The following is a 14,709-nucleotide window of genomic DNA, read 5'->3' as shown; positions in this document are numbered from 1 at the left end:
TTGATGCTGCGTAAGACGTGTTTACTCTAATTCGCTGAGCTTGTTTTTGTGTCTAATGAGAAGAATCCCAATATGAAGGGCTTTCATAGTCTCAGTATTCTTGTGGTTTTAGGGTAGACGTCTTCCTACCTGGGGCTTTGCATTCAGAACAGCAAATGTTGGATTTCCTTTTCCCGCTTCTGTCAACATACTTCACACAAATGGGTTGGATTAATGTGAAAATCGTTTGGCTTTTGTCACTTTTTTTGATTGATTGATTGATTGGCTTATACAGGTTACATACTCAAGTTAAACTCGTCTAAATACCATAACAAATACCACGACAAGCTTACATTCAAAGCCGTCTTCTGCAGGCAAGGTGTGGAAGTACTATCACAACACCAATAAGTCAGTGAGAGCACTCTGAAAATAGAAGTCTGTCATTCATTCCAGAGAACCGCACAGGTGTGAAGGAAAGAAAAGGACAATCCATGGACGTTATCCTCCTTTGTCAGTTGTCCTTGTGCAGAACTGAGCAAGCCTCTCGTGTGTGTGTGTGTGTGTGTGTGTGTGTGTGTGTGTGTGTGTGTGTGTGTGTGTGTGTGTGTGTGTTTTAAGTCCAGTCGCTTTTTTTTTTGTAATTTAAAATTAACCTATGTGGCATCAGTACATCAGTAAAACTGTCTAGAGACACGATTATGTAAATTACCTGGCATATTTTTTTTTATCAGCAAGCTCATTATCAACTAATTGTAATGTAAAATGAGTTATTAATGCAAACAAATGTCCATTACTTTATTTGAGAGCCAATTACTGAATGCCTGTCAGTGTATTGGCGAAAGTAAAAAAAAAAGGGTCTAAATGGAGAAGGACGGTGGGCTGACCTTGCCGGGTCTGTTTAAGGGAGACTCTTGTTTGGCTTCACTCTGGCAGACGAAGTCAGGGCCTTTTTAAACGTGCTCGGTTATTACCGCCGCTAGCGCTTTGGGGCTAGCCGCTCTCGCGCTTGGCCTCGTGCCGGCTTCACGGGGGAGACTCGCGTCTGACCAATAGAGCGTGCGATGGCCAAAGGTGACAGGTGATGTCCTTAAACCCGCAGCACGCTATTTTCACACGCACAAATAGGTGGCGCGGGCCTCGGTCCAGGGCTTCTTGTGTGGAATCCATCGTCTTCTCGTTTTTTTTTTTTTTTTTTTTCTGTCTCCACTAGCTCTAGGGATTCATGAAATCGGGGCTTTTCATGTTTTGGGCAGGGGCTAAATCCCTCATCCCCAGTGCTGTCCGAGTCCCCTGGATCCAGCAGACTGGGAGAGGGAGTGTGGAGGCTTATATGGTGGCGATGGGCTGAATGGTATTTAGTGGCCGGCAGGATCTGAACTGGGACCACCACAGCTATCTCTCTCTTCTCCCCTGGCCTGTCCTCCACTCTCCGCCCCTCCCCTCTCCTGTCAGAGTTATGAGCCAGGCTTCATCAGCTGCAGCTTAAATACACAAACACTCTCGCGTCCCTGGCTTTGAAAGCAGTGCTCTCCTCAGCGTGCAGAGAGGCACAGTGCAGGAGGGTAAAACACATTCGATTAGGGTTAGGGCTCTGGGTGCGTAGGCTAATTTACACATTTCGATTTGGATGATTTTGCACTTTTGTTGGTCTTTGTTTGCCATTTATAGGGTGCCTCATCAGATTTTTATGCCTGTGCTGAATGAGTAAACTCCCATACCAGCCTTTTCAGGGTGTGCTCTCTCTCTCTCTCTCTCTCTCTCTCTCCACTCCCTTTTCCCTCTACCATTCCCTTTTTTCTTTATTTTTCTCTCCACTGGTATTGTAAATAGATTCAGAGTCACAACCACAGCTTAAGAGACGTCTGAAAGTAACTGTCCTTGACTACTGAGAGGGAGAGTGAAGTACCCTCCCACCTGCCTTTACACCCCCCCCCCCCCCCCCCCTCACCTTCTCTGTCTCTCTCTGTCTTGGCCGTCCTCCAGCAGGGACACCGGTCATTTCAGCCCCAAACCACAGGCTGTGTGTCCCTCGTCCCTGGCACTCCCCTCGATAGTTCACCTGAGCACGGAGGCTTTTCCGACCAAGCATATCTCCTCCCCGAACATGCTCTTTCTCCCTCAGTTCCGGCTTTTATAGGAGATGTTTTAAGCCACTTCGGGCTTTTGCTCGTAGAAGGTGTCCAGAACCTTGGCGAGGACCTGTTGAAGAGAATGGACAATTTTAATTAGGCTATCTTACTTTCATGATTATATTTTGCATATTTTAAGGTTGTTATTTAATTTGTCCTTGTCAAGGGCTGGGTTTGTCTAGCAGCGGCTAATCAGCAAGTCGTCCACAGAGCTCTTCAAATTTATTTTCCTCCGCGGTGCCGAAACATTTTTCACATTAAGTAAAATGCAAATGCGGGGCAGTAAAATGAGGAATTGTGGGACTGTCGTACACGGCGGCTCCATTATCATTAGGTTGGAATGCATTTCGATTTTCCCCGTCAGTTCATTTAGCTTTGCATAATAACAAATAGACAGCGTTTCTTATGACTCCCTAACAGCGGTGCTACCTCTGTACAACAGCTGGGGGCTAGACTTACAGCCTATGTTTACATTATGTGTTTTCATTTGCCTACGACTTTGTCAGAGTTTCATCAGTAAAATAATATAAAATAAAGGAAATAAGCAAGCATCTTTAGAAAAGGCAGCATCTTCAACAAAAGGAAAGGGGGAAGAGAGAGGGAGAAAAAGACAGAGAGAACACTTCCAGTGACAGCTCATGACTTATTCAGTAATTGTCAGTTTTATTTACTTACAGTATATTGCCGTGATATTACTTCAAGCCACAGGACTTGCCCGGTAGAATATTGCTGCTAACTCGTGTGATGTCCATCACTGTCTGCTCATGGTACAGGGCTCTGAATCCCCCAGTCGATCGGGGTTTCAATTATTGCTGGGGAACGGTTGCTTGACATTATTGGCTCTCCCATTTAGACCAAGGTCGTTGTTTTGTAGGCATGTTCTGTTCTTTTTGCGTATGGTAGGGGCCGTCGACCTGCCGTCTCTCACACACCTTTGGAGCAACATGCAGTTTAACGCTTTATCACGGCTCCGAGACAAGGGTTTGTGGGTAAAAGGGGCCGACCCAGGACCCATCCAAGCTGTCTCCATGGCGCCCTGACTTGTTCGGTTGCGGTTTGCATCCGTGCGTACTCCCGCGTACCGTCCAGCTCGTGCGGAGGCTTCCGTGCGTTGTTGTTCTTCGTCTGCGGGCTACCTTGTACATCTTCCAACGCCCACAACGTAATCCAGCTCCTGGGAATTCTCTTCCAACAGAAGGCGTTTGGTTTGATAGGTTGAGGTGCGCTCCGAGTCACGGGGCGTCGGGCGATACGCGCTCTCGGAGTTCAGCCGTCCCGCCTGGTTGGGGTGGCTGTGGCCGGTGGAACCGACAGCTCGGGCGTAGCATCGAAGCTTGCGGTGCTAGCCGGCGCGGGCCACGGCCCCTGCATGGCGGGTCACCGAAACGGCAGGTTCACCCCGAGGACAGCCGGACACGAATATGTTTGCGGCCGCATTAGCCGAACGGGAAGAGGAGAAGGGGTTCTTTGTGCCGGCCAGTTGAAATCAGCCAACTATGTCTGCCTGGGTCTGTTTTCCATTACCCGGTGTTGTAAGAGGGGTTGTAATGGTTTACACGCAAAACGCCCCCCCGGAGTAATTGAGCCGTTGCTGGTTAGTGGAGCAGTAGCTAAAAGCTGGTTTATTACAGCCCGTATGTGGAATGTCATGAAGAGAGCTAGCTGGTGCATTAATTGCATATGCTTCATAATGGCATTAGCCTGGTAGATGTGTTTGACCGGCCACTAAAGCGAATGGCCATTGAAAAGAGTGTGCGTGCGTGTGTGTGTGCATCTGTGCGTGGGTGTGTGTGTGCGTGTGTGTGTGTGTGTGTGTGTGCTCAATGGCACGCTTTAATCTGTCCCTGGTGGGCAGAGCTTTCTGTGTGTCATTGTGATATTAATATGAGGATCATGTTTGGGGGATATGAGTTCTACTCAGCGGGGTGTAAACATCGGATCCCTCTGCCTGTTCTGTGCGGTGTAATCTGCACACCCCCCCCCCCCCCCCCCCCCCAAACCTGCCCGGCAGCAGGGAAGCAGCTGTGGCCGGCCGCTCCCTGGCGTCGACGCCGTCTTGGCGGGGGGGACACGCGTGCGTTTGATGCCGTGCGTCACGCACACTCTGCCGCGAGAGACCTCCCACTTCACGGCGAATCACGGCGTGACTTCGGCACTCCACTCTGTCGAATAAACAGCCCCCGCGCTCCGTCCCCCCCCCCCCCCCCCCCCCCGCTCTCAGGCTGCCGGTGACCGTAATTGCTCAGGTGACGTTGAAAGCAGAGAGCGGCCTGGGGGCTTTCTTGGCTCTGGGGGAGGAGGTGGTGGTGGTGAGGTGTGTGTGTGTGTGGGGGGGGGGGTTGTCTTTTGGACTCGGGAACCCGATGCGCCAGCTGTCGCAGGGGAGGAAGATGAAGGGGGAAGAAGGAGGCTAGTCATCCACAGGTTCAGCGCGAGACGCTCGTCAGACAGACGGCGTTTGTTGCTCCTGTTGTTGCGGTAAGCAGCGCTGTGTTTCTCGCCCGCTGTCAGCCGCCACCGCGCCACGCATCAAAGCCCAAATCGCGCCCTTGAAGTTGCCCGAGATGGAGCAGCTCTTAGGCAGAAGAGACAACTTCCACGTTCGACCCACCTTTATTTATTTATTTCCGTCGCATTGTTTCCGCTCCTGTGTGCAGGCTGTTCAAAAAGACAGTCGACGTGCCGGAGTGGGTGGAGGGGCAGGGTGGGGGTGGGTGGGGGTGGGTGGGGGTGGTTGTCTGGCTTAGCCATGATTGCTAATGGAGCCCTGTGCATCAAAGAACCCAAAGCCATAGTCGCTCTCTCTGTCAGGTCACTGAGGCAAGATTAAAGCCCAGCAGAGGTGGTCTGTTGGCCCCAGACCGCATCTGCAGATGCATTCTGGGATATGTCAATAGGGTGAGATGGTAGCTAGGACAGACTACCTCCAGCACCTGTTATCTGGGTGTTGTGAAAGGAGACAGATGTAATTTCACCACAACGTTCGTTTTTTTTTTCTTTTTCCTCTTAGATACAAATGGTTGCTAGTTCGATGAGACCCTAAATTCCTCATTAACGGAAAATCTTTAGGCCTCCGGTACAGGTTGCGTCTGTTGTGTTGTGGATAAAACCAATACTGTGTAAACCACTAACACTCTAAACCATTACAGTTCATGGCCCTATGGAGCAGTCCCCTCAGACCTGTGCACAGTGAGGATCGGAAATGAAAAAGGTGCATAAAGGAGATTAAGACCTGAATAATCAATAACCGCTCCACATATCCAGTGTGTGTGCAGTGTTCCTGTGGACCGCTCGCCGTAGTACATCCGCGCGTGGCCCGATGCCCGTGCTCCCAGCCACCCGGCCCACCGCCCGGGGTCTTGGGTCTAGGCCAGTCCGTCCTCCCAGACGCCGGGGGTAATTTATAGCCCTTAAACACAGCGCATACAGTCAATGAATCCCATGGATTCCATTACCATGTACCGAGCAGCACGGTGAACTAATTAGCAATCGAGTGGGAGAGACCTCTGTACTCCGCCGCGTTCTCCCAGCGCGGGAACCTTTAACCTGGGGAGGGTGGTGACGTGAGCGTGCGAGGACCGCCCAGGCCGAGCCTTCGAGGACTGCCCGGGCCGAGCCTTCGGCACGTTTCCGCATTCCTGCCCCGGTCTCGCGCGCGTGCACGATGGCCGCCTCTCCTCACGAGCGCGATCGCGATTAGCCGAGCGGGTTCGGCTAATCAAAGCCATCGATGTAACATCACGGCCCGCGTCGCCCTCGTTTGTGCGGCCCCCCCGATGCCCCCTGCCCCAGCGTGCCGCGTGTTTCCCGTATTTATTACGGCGCCACTTTCTGCCTTTGACATCTATGTGGGACACATATGAGATATTAGTGCATTATTTGTTGTGCTGTTGCATCGCCATTCACCATGTGTGGGGGTGTCACTGCATAATGGAGCGCATTCACTTCCCCACAGCCCCCCCAATAATGATGACTGCAGGAAAAGAAACTAGGTTATTTTAGACTGTTAGTGTTCCTATCAGGGAAGCATGCTGAGATTCTTTGTGCCAGAGATGGTATTATTTACCCTCGTGTTTATGATATGATTGCCAAGGGTAACAACATATCAGATGTCTCAGAAACAGATCATTCCCAGGCACTGTGAAGAACTAGAGAATCCGTACTGGTTTATCCATTACACAGCACACAAACACTGGGCTGAATAGATGAAAGGCATCATTGTGTTTGTTTGGATGTGATACTGGTAGAATGGATAATGCAAAGCCCACGGGCTCAGCAGAGTCCCACGTCACGGGGAAGAGTGGCGGGCCAGGGGGGGGCGTTGGGGGGTGGGGCCGGATCAAACGTCTCGGAGAGGTGCAGCCCAGCCCGGCTCCATGGAGAACAGCGTTTCTGACGCCGCCCGCCAAGCCGTTGCTCTTTTCTGGGCCGGTGCTGCTGGCAGGTGAGGGCGAGTTAATGGACCTGCCGCACTTGGGCGTAATCGTTTCCCACCGCCCTTTGAAATATGGATGATGCTTTGCTATTCTGGGACTGACACTCAGGGTGGGGGAAGATGGAGCTGTGTGTGTGTGTGTGTGTGTGTGTGTGTGTGTGTGTGTGTGTGTGTGTGTGTGTGTGTGTGTGTGTGTGTGTGTGTGTGTGTGTGTGTGTGTGTCCACAGTCCTTGTTCCCTTGGACTGTGGGAGGGGCTTTAGTTTGTGGGAGGGGCTATGGGCAGCTGGGAGAGGGGCATTAGAAGGGAATGTGTGCAGGGCAGCCCCATGGCCCAGGGGTAGTCCTCTGCTAGAAGAGTTGGCCTGCTAAGGTCTCCGGTGGGGCTCATCTGAGATCATGACTCTGATCTCTCTCTTAAGATGTGCAGAATCATCTCTGGTAAACGGGTGTATGAATTATGCACGCCTCTCAATCCCCGGCTACTCTTTTCTCTCTTTCTTTCTTACGTTAACACACCAGCGTGCGCACACACACAGACGCTCTCTCACTCCGGCTCTCATTGCTGTGAGGATTTGGTTGATGGGTTCTGTGGAGTGTAGTTAAATGAAGTGCACCAGCACCTCCTCCTGTGTCTGACCCCGTTGACCTTCTCATCACTTTCCCTCCCAGGCTAATAAACTCTGTCAGAAAAGCTGCGGGTTGGAGCGCGGCAAAAGAAGGACAAAGCAGAAAAATGAACTTTTCTCCTCTTATCAGTCGCTTAGCCACCCGCTAACGAGTGAACTGCAGTACCATTTGTCCTTGGCAAAGTCTGCACCCACACCCAAGCCCGTCCTCTGCTGGAGTCCGTCCCCGGCCCTCCTCACCTGCAGGCTGGGTGGTTGGAGTAGGCGCTGGGAGGTGACCGCAGCGGGGAGACCTCCTCCGCCACTGGTGCGTGTCCTTCCCCCCCCCCCCCCCCTTCCTCTGCGGATAGAATTCTAAACTTAGCCACCCAGGATTGTTGCTGCGCCTGTTTGCACCAGCCACAGGACCGTCTAGACGCCAACATCTCTTAGGTGCTAATGATGGCACCGCATAGGCTGTGAAAGGCAGCGAAGGGAAGAGAGGAGCACAGTGGCTGGAACAGGGGAGGTGTGTGCCCGCCTCTTCCTGCGTAAGCCCGCCTCTTCCTGCGTAAGCCCGCCTCTCCCTGCATGTGCCTGCCTCTCCTTGCTCATGCTGGCCTCTCTGTGCTGCCTCTTCTGTGCAACATTTCCTCTTTCATAGGAAGGTTATAGACCCCCCCCCCCCCCCCCCCCCCCCAAACCTGCCCCCTGCCCCTGTGGGACGCAGTCCACCCTCAGCTGTCAGAGGCACGGTCCGAGGCGGGCCTCCCGGGTGGCTGCCTCCTCCGTTATGATGGACCTTGTCAATGGAGCATATGGCTTTCCTGCTAATCAGCACTCCTGCCTAATTTAGCCTGATTCAGCACACGCGCGTGACTCCCGCTGCAGGGCCGCGCTTATGTAACAGCACTTGACATTTCCTCCCGCCGACGGTTACAAAGTCTGCTTCCCTGGAACGAACGTTTTCTTGGAAATCAGAGACTCGTCGAGCGTTCCTCTTCGGGTTGTGGACAGTGTCAAGCCGCAAAAATGCCATCTGATTTAAAATAGCTTCACTTACCTCAGCTCTGGGTGAAAAGGAGGGGTGTGAATATCTCCTGTAACTACTTCACTGTTGATTTTAGACCTGATGGATTTTTAAAAATACATTATTCAGTCAGAAATTGATCTTGACCTCCGTTTTTTTTATTTAAGGACTTTTAGAGCAACATTATTGACATCTGGGACGTACTTTAGCACTTATATTGGCATTCTACGGAGAAGCTTTGCAGCTTGGCATCTCTCTCTAGCGGACGCCATGTTTGATGAGAGTCAGGATTAACACACAGTGTTTTCTGAGAGAAGCACCTGCCTGTGGTCCTGTGTTGGTCCCAGTCCTGAGGTTGGCAGGCACTGTTCCACACGAGGAGAGGGTTCTTCATGGGAGCCTGGGGGGGGGGAGTTTGCACGGTCTCCTTGGTCTTGCACCTGTGGGTCTAGACGGGGCTTGGGTCGGTGTCCTGCAGGTGCAGGTGGCCAGTGCTGACACCGGCGTCTCGGCTGTGAGATGACAGGACTGGAGACCTTGCCCCCACTCGCAGACGCTATACTGGCTGTGCGCAAAACTTGGATGTGAAGATATCTCGAAATGATTCAGAAGTCAGAGGTGGATGGCTGATGGGTTTTGAAATAAATCGATGTGTTGTGTGTGACGCGCCTATGTAACCAGACTCAACAGAGTGGACAGGGGAATCTGGGGGAGGAGGGGGCGGGGTTTAGTTCGGTTGAGGTAGTATTGATGTGATTCACAGCGGCCGTGAGTACCGCGGCGTTTAGGCGCAGCAGAACCAATACAGAGGGGCCCGTCGGGGCTCGGACAGGAAGGGCATCTTTAGGCGACGCTATCAGCACAGCCTGGCCACGCCCTTCAGACACGCCACACGCTTCCCCCCCGCACGTATTACATTACCGCCGCATTGTCTAGCAGTTTTGCTGAGCGCGGCGGAAAGGCGGCGTGGGACCAGAAAGACGAGCTAGCGTCGGTCGGCCGACGACACCTCACGCTCCCACGTTCCCTCCCAGGAAGGTTGACGTCTGGGAGAATGGCCTTTTCACCGAGGACTCTGCTGACAATACGTGCAATTATCCGTCTCCAGCCGGCGTTCCGCTAAGCGCAGCGTGACGTTACGCTGCACAGCATCGGCGTCGGGCTGGTCCCGCGTCTGGGGGGCATGCTGGAGTCATGGCTTAATGGTGGGTTGTGGCAAAGTCGCAGTGCGTGCATCAGACATCCTGTCCAGGAACAGGGAGGGAGGGAGAGAGAGAGAGTGAGAGAGAGAAAGAGAGAGAGAAAGAGAGAGAGAGAGAGATAGTGAGAGAGAGAGAGAGAGAAAAGGTTGATTGTATTTGAATTTTTCCATGGAGAAAACTAAAAAAAAATAGACATTCTGAATGAGAACAGATAGTGCAGATATCTCTGGAGGCCCATTTACAAAGAGTCCTTGGTGTCCTAAATACATAAATGGATGTAGGCTACTGTGTATTGTTTACGAATAAGACGATAACTCTGATGTATGTCCAACATTGCCGCCTCTGATAAGCGCTATAAGTAACAAATCCCCTTGTGGTAAGATAAGGTCCGTCTAAATTATGTGAGCCTCTAGAAGGATTTTCTGTACTCCGGCTGATACTGTAGGACACACTTCGCCAGAACAGATTCACCATAGGCAACAAACGTCGTAAGTGCACGGGAACGAGTATTGAGAGGGAAAAATCAATGGGCATGGGGGTGTGTACTCGGCCGGGAAGAGAAGAGAAGTCTTCTGTAACATGATAGCTTGGCTCACAGATTCACCCCCCCCCCCCCCCCCCTTTCGCGATACTTACTGTCTGTCTGGTGTGATATGAATGTGGCGACGATAACAGTAATGAATGGGGATCTGCCAGCGGAACCTTTCTTGGAACGTAAGATTCTTCAGTATCGACTGTGCGCGTCGTCCGCATCTTTTTTTTCTCTTAAGTTGATAAACCAAAGCCACTTGGTGCAATTTAACTGTCAAATGTCTAACTGGCGAATTCCTCAAGTCTGAGGGAGGCCACCAGGAGCAAAACAAACAAAAAAAAAAACAGAAAAATCTCTTACTGCATTTGAAATTCAATTGTAACGCTGCATTTAACCTTTGACCCCAAACATGAGTGCTAGCTCCAGTCTCCGAGAAAACCTGTGTGGCTCTGACACTCCCTTCCTCTGTCATCAGTTGGCTCAACTGACTGGGGCTTCAGCAGAATGCAACAGGATGAGCCTATTTCTGCCTGGGTGAACACACACAGTCATCACCAGCACCGTGAACGCAGTACTCAGCACCCGCGCTTGAAATTCAGAGAAATGCGGTTTGGATAGAGTTCAGTCACCGTTGTGGTCTAAATGTGGTCTGAATGTGGTCTGAATGTGCTTGCCGCAGCATGGTGTGTCATTCGATGCAGGTTCATAAGGTTCCTGTGTAGCTCAGCAAACCATAGCGCCATCCGGCCATTCTCCTGTTGGGCGGTGTCGAACGATTCGTGCTTCCCTGGCCGTACAGTCAGGAGAACACGCTAGATCACGTGAAGGGTGATGGGCCGTCTCCTTCGAGCACGTCAACCTTCTGTAGGAGGCTGCGTGGGTGAACTCCTGGGCCTTATAGGGGAAGCGGACTCTGGATCTAGATATCCTGAGACCTACAGAATGGTTCCGGTGAACAGATCGCGGCTTGGATAGACGGAACCGTCCAGGCCTGCTCCGGTCTTGGCCACAACATCGGCGCGGCTGCGTTAGCCGTGGCACATAGAAATAGCGGAAGATTTCAACTTAAACCCATTTGTTTTGACCAAGACAGTTAGGTCAGATAGCTCTGCAGTGTAGGGATACAAGCATCCATTAAATCCATTCAGCTCCACCTTTTCAGCAGGCCATTGTTTAAGACCCCCCCCCCCCTTCGTAAGCCTCGCCATGGCTCTTTGTGATTTGAACTTGCGCTCTCCACAACAACCCAGCACGCTACGGGCGCGGCAACCCCAGCACGTGCTCACCCCCCGCGCAAATAAGCCCACCGTGTTTTTCATCCCCGAAATGCGACTTAAGCGAGGTGTCGATAACGTTTAAAGATAACAAAAGAGTGGCGGCTCTGTTCTGGGGGCTGGCTCGCCCCTGCGCCAATGACTTCTGTTTCGCAGAGGAACACTTTATTGTACAGAGGCTTCATGGGCCATTTGTTGCACTCCCTTCCCTTTCGTGCCAAGTCCACCCCACCCACCACACACACACACACACACACACACACACCTCCCCCATCCGCCGTCCCCGCTGCTCTCTGTTGGCGTTCTGTGTCTCACCTTCAGGTTGTTTGGTGTAATTAGTATTCGGGGCCGAGCCGTGGCCTGTGGAGGTGAACCGGATACCCTTCTCTCCTCATTAACGAGGTCACTCTGAGCAGTGGACGACTGTGACACGGGTGCCTGCTGCTTCTGGTGGAGGGAGGTGGAGGAGGTGGTGGTGGTGGCGGTGGTGGCGAGGGCTCTGTGCGAAATGTAATCACATGTCAGCGGGGCCTTCAGGAGCGCGGAGCCCACACGTCTGCCCACATCACACAACTCTTTCATTGGTATTCACGGGGAGCCGGCGGGCCTGGAGGCCAGCAGGCACGGGAGGGGGTCCGGCGGCCCGTCTCAGTGGGGCTGTTTATGATGTGCCCGGCTTCTGCTCTGGCTTAAACGCCGCTGCGGCCCTACGGCATGGAGGTCATCCGGACGGGCCGCCCTCTCGCTCCCTCTCCCCGCCCCCCCCCCCCCCCGGTTCACCTGCTGATATCTGCAGAAAGATCCCTTGTGGCGGGGCTGGTGGAGGGGGCGGGGCTGGTGGAGGGGGCGGGGCTGGTGGAGGGGGTGCGTGCACATCCCGTCTCTTCCCTGGTCGTGCCAGGCAACTTTCTTTTGTCAGGGTGTTTTCTTTTTTTGCCAAGAATCGACAGGATTGACGGATCAAGTTGCAAGGTAGGGCAGCGGCAGTTACAGAGCAGACGCCTTCCGCTTCCACGAAAGGATCACAGCTACTCTTGTCGAACTATGATTATCATATTCAGCGGAACACAGCAATGTATTGTCACGAGCGTATTGAATATCAGTGGGAGTGGACTCGGCACGCTGCCGTCCTAAAGCCCCTCGGGTTCCCGCTCTACATATAACCGCTTCACATCTTTTTAGAACGAAATTGCGATCATTTGCACCTCAAGATTCGTCAAATTGAGCAGGCTGGCCCGTCATGGAAACCGATGACTGTGTTTCCGGTTTGTGCGAAAATTCGATGAGATTTGCAGTAATGTAGACCTGCTTATTGTGTTTGCTTTGCACGAGCGTTCGCCCGCTCGTGGTTGTGAACGCAGATAGGCTCTTCCTGGCAGCGCATGAAGTGTATGTGGCCTGGGGGCTAAGTGATTGTTATGGTTCACGAGCTTTTGAAGAGAGAGAGAGAGAGAGAGAGAGAGAGAGAGAGAGAGAGAGAGAGAGAGAGAGAGAGAGAGAGAGAGAGAGAGAGAGAGAGAGAGAGAGAGAGAGAGAGAGAGAGAGAAGAGATGGAGTGAAAGCAAGAGAGATAGAGAGAGCGCAAGAGAACGACAGTGATGCAGAGCAAAAAAAAAAAAATCTATTACAATTTTTGCCTCTAAATGGAGCTTGATTAAAGTGTTAAGTAGAGAAGTGTCCCAAAAGGTACCTTCCTGTCACTGTGGAAACGGCGGTGTGGCACACTCTGTGGGCAATCTGCCGTGCCCTCATTTCATCTGATTTGCATGCTAGAGAGAATTAGGTAATTGGCATTTATGCAGAACAAAAGAGAAGCTGCTCTCTCGAATAAAGGAAAGAGGGCTTTTCAAGTAGAGACCCATCTATGGTGCAGCAAGCCTTCCTGTTTGGGGGGTTTTTGTCGGGTTTTTTGGGTGGATCGGCGCGGGCGGCGTGTGGCTGGGGCACGTGTGGCGCTGCCTCACATATGGAGGGGGCTCCCACGTCGGGTACTCGGGGGGGGAGGTGACGGACGGGTGGGCGGGGTTAAGGGAGCGAGGAGACGGCTTGTCTAGTTGACTGGCTCAGGGCAAAATTGAAATATGATGTAGGGGCAGAGAGGCTGGAGGAATCAGGAGGAACCTTCGGCAAATTGCGCACCCAAATATTGCTCCCATGCCATTTAAGCCCTGACTGTGGAGTGGCATTCTCCCACTGCAATTACACAGTGCAGTAATCCAAGAGTGGGAGAGAAGGGCTTTGCCCCTCACTAATGGCTCCTATTAGAGAGGAAGGGAGGGAAAGAGAGAGAGAGAGAGAGAGAGAGAGAGAGAGAGGAAAGGAGGGAGAGACGGGGAGAGAGGGGGAGAAATTCAGAGAGTCAGAGAGAGGGAGAGAGGGACAGGAGGGAGAGTGACCGAGAGGGAGGGAGAGAGAGAGTCAGGGAGGGGGAGGGAGAGAGAGAGGGACAGGAGGAAAGGAGGGAGGAATAGAAAAAAAAACGGAGAGGGACTGATGGCTGTTCCACTCAGAGCTGCTCTTGAAATGGGTTTGAACAAGCTGTATCGGGCAGAGACAGAACCACTTGCCTGTTTGCTGTGTAAACTGATTGGGGGATCCGGCATGTTGCATGTGGACTCTTTTCTAATTAGAGCAGCCATCCTGTTAGAGTGCGCATCATTCTCAAAGCTGCTTCGTTCCTCACGCTCCCCCGTCTTTCTCTCCCAGCCCATATCACAATGTAACAGATGTTAAATTAGAGCCACGCTGCATTCTGTCTTCTCTGGGGAGAGAGAGGAGTCAGAGCAGAATGGATTTGTACCCACAGAACTCGGAGAGTCGGAACACGGTGAAAGGGATCTGGCAGGCAGGGCGTTTGGAATGCCATTCACAGCCCCCCCCCCCCCCCCCCCTCCCCTCCAAAATCAGGGCCGGGGGAGACGTCAGAGGCGGACGGGTGCTTGCTGCTGGGCTTGGCGTGAGCTGAAATCGCGACCTTGACCCCGCATTGATGTCGGTGGACTGTACGGGCGGGGGGGTGCTGCGGTCGGAGCAGCACACTGGGGCAGGTTACGCGTGGACGAGCAAAGATGTCTGTTCTGCAGAAGCCCCCCCCCCCCTCCCCCCAGCTCGTGCGTGCCAAGTATGCGTGTGGCTGCATGCGTGTCTGTTTGAGAACATGTGCTTAAGGCTCTGCTAACATTCTGTTAAGATGTACAACCCCCACTATAGAAGCTCTGTTAAAACCCACTCAACCTGTACGGCATTACTGCAGTCACAAACAGCTCTCTGTCTACTTGCTCCAGGTAGATTTGCTGCAGAATCAGCGAATGGAAGCAGGATTTATTCAGAGAGAACAACAAAGTGGCCTCTTTCCCCCCCCTTTGCACCGCCTTCATGGAATAGCAAGCTTGGCGTGTACCTCGTGTCCCGCACGATCCCGTACGCTTCAGGACACGTGTCCTGGCTGATGCTCCTGTGCTCATGCGTGGGGTATTCCCCCCCCCCCCCAGATTGGGGTCGCGGTGGCCGTTGGCGACGTG

The 14,709-nt window shown here is 52.6% G+C and overlaps 1 protein-coding gene across 1 annotated transcript in view; it reads left to right on the top strand.

Moving 5' to 3' along the window:
* LOC143477365 (RNA-binding protein Musashi homolog 2-like) overlaps nucleotides 1-14,709 on the top strand; it is a 50,108-nt gene that overhangs the window by 18,870 nt on the left and 16,529 nt on the right. The window lies entirely within an intron of this gene.

The sequence above is a fragment of the Brachyhypopomus gauderio genome, chromosome 16 (assembly GCF_052324685.1).
Source record: "Brachyhypopomus gauderio isolate BG-103 chromosome 16, BGAUD_0.2, whole genome shotgun sequence".
In the NCBI taxonomy this organism is placed as follows: Eukaryota; Metazoa; Chordata; class Actinopteri; order Gymnotiformes; family Hypopomidae; genus Brachyhypopomus; species Brachyhypopomus gauderio.
The sequence above is the reverse complement of the archived record's forward strand: the minus strand, read 5'-3'. Positions and strand labels throughout refer to the sequence as shown.